Source organism: Lactuca virosa, chromosome 5 (genome assembly GCF_052849685.1).
Source record: "Lactuca virosa cultivar CGN04683 chromosome 5, Lactuca_virosa_CGN04683_v6, whole genome shotgun sequence".
Classification (NCBI taxonomy): domain Eukaryota; kingdom Viridiplantae; phylum Streptophyta; class Magnoliopsida; order Asterales; family Asteraceae; genus Lactuca; species Lactuca virosa.
The window spans coordinates 388,134,586-388,141,322 of NC_136430.1; the positions used below are offsets into that span (position 1 = coordinate 388,134,586).

Sequence of the window (6,737 nt, forward strand, 5' to 3'; positions counted from 1 at the left end):
TTTTAAAGTCTAATGTTTTGAATTCTCAAAAAATTTTAACAAAATAATTGTTAAAATAGTTCTACATGTTATAAAAAAATAAAAAAAAATAAAAAAAAAATTAAAACCGTAGGTTTTTTCACAAAACAGTAGATTAAACCCCAAAATAGTAGATTTTAAAAAAAAAACCGTATTTTTTTCCCGAAAACCGTAGGCTACGGTTTGGGAAACCGTAGCTAAACCGAGAGGAAACCGTAGGTTTTAAAAAACCTACGGTTTTGTTTCTTACAAATGAATTTTTTTTATACAAAACACGAAATAGTAGACGAATTGGCGAAACAGTAGACGAATATAGAAACCTACGGTTTCGTGGGCTATATTTGGATATTTACTAATTTTTGGCTAAAAATTGCTAATCACTTCTTTAATTTGGCTAGAAATTACCCCAATTAAATATAGTGATAATAGTTCCTTTTTTAAAAAACAATGTTAACCATACTTTTTAATAATAATATAATATTGACCATAAGGATTTATGTCAACTTTTTGAAAGGAATGACCTTGGAGGTTAATAAGGTTTTAACTTTGTCCATATTAGGTCCTTCAGTTTTTTTTTGTTTTACATATTACGCCAATATGGTTGTATATAACCGTTTAAAAAACATAATAAGTTTTAATTTTGTCCACATTAGGCTCCTAAGATCTTTTTTTGTACATATTACACCAACATGGTTGTTATAACCGTTTAAAGATGAGTAATAAAGTTTTAATTTTGTCCACATTAGGTCCCTATTTTTAATATTTTTATCATTTTATCTAACTCTTTTACAATTTATATTATTATCTAGTTAGATGGCTTCATCATTTCATCTTTTCATTTTAGTTGCCCATTCACCACAACCACTGTTTCAATTAAAAGGTTACATAATTTTTTTTTGTCACTTTTAGAAAAAAAAAATATAATAATAATAAGAAATAAAAAAAAACTAATATTAATCAAACTATTTATGATTAAGGCTATGTTTGGCGCGCCACAGCTAGCTGATAAGCTAGCTTATTTTTTGATTTTTTTTAAGTTCTCATGTTTGACAAACCAAAATGTAGCTTATAAACTAGCGTTTTAAAATGTAGCTTATAAACTAGCTTTTTAAACGTCTTTTTTTTACATTTCCAAATATACCCCTTAATTTACATTTCCAAATATACCCCTTAATTAATTAAGAAAACATATTTTTAAAATGTCATTTTATGTCATTATATAAATTTCAGATAGCTTATAAGCCAATGGCAGAGCCATGGTCAAAGTAAAAGAGTATCTCTGAAAAGTAATGCAGTATCCCCGGTAAGTAATGGTGTATCGAGGATACCCCACTGGCGAAGCCATTACTTATCTGGGATACCCTATTACTTTTCGGAGATACTCTTCTACTTTGACCCTGGCTTCGCCACTAGCTTATAAGTTATTTAAAATTTATATAATGACATAAAATGTCATTTAAAAAAATATGTTTTCTTAATTAATTAAGGGGTATATTTCGAAATTTATATAAAAAAATACTTTTAAAAAACTAGTCTAAGTAGTTTTTTAAAACACTAGCTTCTAAGCTACTTTTAGTTTGCCAAACATGACAACATAAAAAAGATCGAAAAATAAACTAACTTATCAGCTAGCCGTGACACACCGAACATAGCCTTAATCATTAAGACTTTGATTATTATTAGTTTTTTTTTTGTTTTTTTTTTTGGAAAAATGACAAAAAATTGTTATGTAACCTTTCAATTGAAACTGTGGTTGTGGTGAATGGGTGACTAAAATAAGAAGATGAAATGATGAAGACAGGGCCGGTCCTGAGGATTCAAATGCCCAGGACGAACCGAAAAAAAAGGTCCTTAGGCCCTAACATGTAACCAGAGACCCGTGAATTGTTAAGTGTTAAGATGAAATGATGAAGACAGGGCATTTCTTGATAACAAATTGGTTGGTCGTCCATTGTTAAGTGTGTTCTTGCTCACAATTAACTTGAAGTAGTTATCAATTAGAACTTGTTTTTTCTTAGTGGAAATATGAAAATAGCTCACCTCACATGGAAGACATAATTACACCTGATAGGCACAAGATGATGCATATGTGGACAATACAAAATAGTCATCTGCACACCTCACATGCCATTTACAAATTTTTTGGAAAAATGACAGGAACTTAGTTTCAAATTGAACAAAAACACATCAATTCCGGTTCCAATCCATGAAATATCTTAGAAAACTACAACAGTGTGATCCTTAATACAGAATGGCTAATGTCTTCATTAACTGTATGGTCCCTAACTATTGTATGGTCCTAACTATCGCAATACTGAAACTAGAAAGATTCAAATAGAACTTTTGAAAACTCGCTTTAATTTGTTATCGAATTAGGGCTAGCTGTTTACCAAACTTCAGCACGGATTCTATTATTTGCTCACAGAATCATACTCAAGTAGATTCACGATAAAAAAACGAACTCAAAACCTAGCAAAACATATTAAAACTGAATCAGAGTATCATACCTGTATATATAAAAAACGAGTCTCTATAAAATAACTCCGGAAACTCCTCTCCGACGTCTGAATCTCATGTCTAGTGTTCACATAATAATTCTGCTTTTCCTCGTCCTCTTTACTCGGCTTCATGAGTGGACGATCAAATGATTGAGTGATTTCCGTAATCGAGTAATCGACCCTCGCTGAATGATCTTCTGCTGCCTTCGTGTGTGGAATACGACTTTGCATTTAGGCCGGTTGAATATAGTATAAAAAAAATATGCCCACCTGCCCCTGCTCAAAACCGGGACTGGATGAAGACATCTAACTAGATACTAATATAAATTGTAAAAGAGTTAGATGATATGATAAAAATATTAAAAATAGGGACCTAATGTGGACAAATTAAAACCTTATTCCCCCTCTTTAAACGATTATAACAACTATGTTGGTGTAATATGTACAAAAAAGATCTTAGAGACTTAATGTGGACAAAATTAAAATCTTATTACCTTTTTTAAACGGTTATATACAACCATATTGATGTAATATGTACAAGAAAAAATTCTTAAGGACTTAATATGGACAAAGTTAAAACCTTATTACCCTCCTAGGTCATTAACAGAGATATACTGTGTCCTCAAAATTTTAATAAAACTATTCATGTTACATTTTTCCTTAAAGACTCTTTTTATAATATATATTTTTGTTTTTGTTTTTGTTTTTGTTTTTTTGTTTTTTTGTTTTTTTTATTGTTAAGATTCTTCATGTGTAAAAATCCAAAACGAGGTATATCTTTTTTTTTTTTTTTTTTTGAACCGGCAAATACAAATATATAATTTACTCCTAAACTAACACCTAATTTCACCTATGTCCACGACGGGACTTGAACCCTCGACCTCAAAGAGGGAGGACACCACCTGATACCGCTGGGCTAGAAGCCCTTTGGTTAAACGAGGTATATCTGTGGGGACTATCCACAAAAGAATATAAAACACTAAAAGGTCAATTCGACCCGACCGATCTTGTTACCTGAAAGGCAGGTACCCGGTTTAATTTTTAATCATTTATTGCAGTCATGCTTCATTGGCCCTGCATACACGTACAATTATCTTCACAAATGGCTACCACCACAGCAACTGAAACCACAACTTCTTCAGCTTCCTCAGCGTACAATCGAGAAGTGGAAGTCAAAGCTTTCGACCAAACAAAAGCGGGTGTCAAAGGCCTCATCGATGCCAGAATCACACAGATCCCTCGCATCTTCATCCACCCACCGGAAACCTCCACCAAAACGACCACGGCTTTGGAGATTCCAGTCGTAGACCTCGGATCCAAAAATAGAACATCAACGGTGCAGAAGATCCGTGCAGCCTCGGAGAATCTTGGGTTTTTTCAAGTAGTGAATCACGGGATCCCTGTGAGTGTTATAGACGAGATGCTTCAAGGAGTTCGTAGATTTCATGAACAAGATGTGGAGGTAAAGAAAATGTTTTACACGAGGGATCTTTTGAGACCAGTGGTGTATAATTGCAATTTCGATCTGCTTAGTTCCCCTGCAGCGAACTGGGGAGACACCTTTTATTCATTTATGGCTCCATCACCTCCGCCACCTGAGGAATTGCCGGAGGTTTGCAGAGACATACAAATAGATTACTCGAATCGTGTGCTAAAACTTGGCAGCTTACTGTTCATGATCATCTCCGAGGCCTTGGGGTTGAACGCAAGTCACCTGGGAGATATGGACTGTGACAAGGTGCTTTTATTCGCCGGCCATTATTATCCGGTTTGTCCACATCCAGAGCTAACCATGGGTACAGCCAAACACACAGATGGTGGATTCATAACTGTTCTTCTACAAGATGAAATAGGAGGACTTCAAATCCTCAATCAAAACCAATGGATTGATGTTCCTCCAATTCCTGGTGCGCTTGTGATCAACATTGGAGATTTATTACAGGCAAGTAGTAAGTGTAGTTGAGCATGTGATTTTTACTCTGAACATTCACTTTTGGAGTCTAATTGTGTTGAGGTTTTTCAGGTGATGTCGAATGACAAACTGAGGAGTGTGGAGCACAGAGTGGTGGCAAATAAGAATGGGCCGAGAGTTTCGGTGGCATGTTTCTTCGGCTCCTCTGTAGCACCATCACAGAAGGTGTACAGACCTATCAAGGAACTTGTTTCAGATGACAACCCTCCGAGGTACAGAGAAACCACCGTTCATGAGTACAGTCAATATTCATTTTCTAAGGCCCTGGATGGTGTTCATCGTTTGCTTCATTTGAAGCTTTAGATTATATTAGAAATTTATATATGCCACTAAGATTTCCTTATCAAAATCATTGTGAAAAATATGAATAATTTTATGTTATTTTAGGGGATACAAAAATCAATATATATTTTCATTAGTTTGTTAATTACATCAATGAATATTCATTTTTTGTGCTCCTCATGGGAGCATATTGATTGAGGTTGGTAATTCCTCATACAAGGTTTATTCAAACTCTGGAATGCCAAAAATATTGCTAGTGTTCCGCAATTAACTTCCCACGTAAACCTTAGGGTAGATTGTCATGGGCCGTTCAGATCGTACAGTGTACCATTTTTTTATATTCTTCCTTTATGTTGTGAAAACTGAAACGAATTTTAAGAATATCATACCAATAGATGCCAATTTTAACTATTACAATAGTAGGGAAGTTTATGAGCAGTGCTAATCAAGGTTCAAGGAGGTTCCTTTAGGAAATTCTACAATGTTGTGTGTGAAGCCATTTATTGGGTTGGTCAAAATAAAAGGTAGTGCCAGAAAACACAGGAAGAAATCGAGACTAGGGTTTGGTCGCCATCACCACCAGCTCCATCTGAGCCAACCATCGCTCACTAAGGTTCTCTCAACCAGCTACCAGCACAACCTCCACAACCATTTTGGGGCTATCTCAGCCTCGTTTTCACCTGAATAGCGTGACCAGAAACGCCGATTCACTGGAATCGCAACCCGCCGGAGACAAAAGCCTGGACCGATCGTTTTTTTTTGAAAAAAAAGAATCATCTCCTTTTTGGGTGACCACAAATTTTTTCCTTACAAGTTTATCGCCATTTAACACGTGAAATAGAAAAGTCTTGTGTTTCTATTTTCATTGCTTCCGCTAGTATAATTGCCATTTAGAAGTACAAACCTGTTTGGTTAGTAGCAATTTGGTAATTTGTTTGTTAAAATGGCATGGTAATTTGTTTGTTAAAATGGAAGAGGATAGTAAGATCAAGATTGACAAATTTGATGGTAGTGATTACGGGTTTTGGAAAATGCAAATTAAAGATTTGTTGTATCAGAAAAGTTTGCATTTACCTATGTTGGGTGTACAACCGGATGATATGTACGATGAAGAATGGAAGTTGTTGGACAGACAAGCCGTGGGTATGGTTAGGCTTTCTTTGGCAAAGAGTGTTGCGTATAACATTGTCAATGAAACAACTACGTACAGTGTATTGAAAGCTTTGTCCAACATGTATGAGAAACCATCTGCTTCAAACAAAGTGTTTCTCATCCGACAATTGGTTAACACCAAGATGAAGGAAGGTATGTCGGTTGCCGCTCACATAAACGAGTTCAACTCGATTATCTCTCGTTTAGCCTCTGTTGAAATAAAGTTTGAAGATGAAGTACAAGCTCTTCTCCTTTTATCATCCTTGCCTGACAGTTGGTCAGGCACAATCATAGCCGTTAGTAGTGCATCCGGTACTACTAAGCTAACGTTTGATAGCATTCATGACTTGATTTTAAATGAAGACATTAGAAGAAGTAATGGATAATCTTCCAGTTCTAGTTCTCTGTTAAATACAGAAAGTAGAGGAAGAAGAAACGATAGAGGACAAAATCGAGGCAGGTCAAAGTCTCGAAAAAGGGGGTAGTCCAAGAACCGAAAGGATATTGAATGTTGGAACTGCAAAGAAAAAGGTCACTTTAGAAGCCAATGCCCAAAACCACAAGCTGCAAAGAAAGAAGTAAAAAATGTATCCTCTGAAGAATTAAGAGATTTTCTCATTTGTTGTGTTGAGAATTCAGTGGAATACTGGATTATGGATTCAGGTGCTTCTTTCCATGCCGTCTCATGCCCAGATATGGTCAAGAACCTACAAACAGGTAATCTTGGCAAAGTTCGTTTGGCCGATGATTAAGAGCTTGATATTACGGTATTGGGGACGTAGATTTGAAGACCTCCATAGGAACCACCGGGACAT

General features: G+C 35.4%; 1 pseudogene; it reads left to right on the forward strand.

Annotated features, from left to right (window-relative positions):
* Positions 1-3,618: 3,618 nt before the first annotated feature.
* Positions 3,619-4,869, forward strand: LOC145113760 (1-aminocyclopropane-1-carboxylate oxidase homolog 1 pseudogene; annotated as a pseudogene).
* The last annotated feature ends 1,868 nt before the right edge of the window (positions 4,870-6,737 follow it).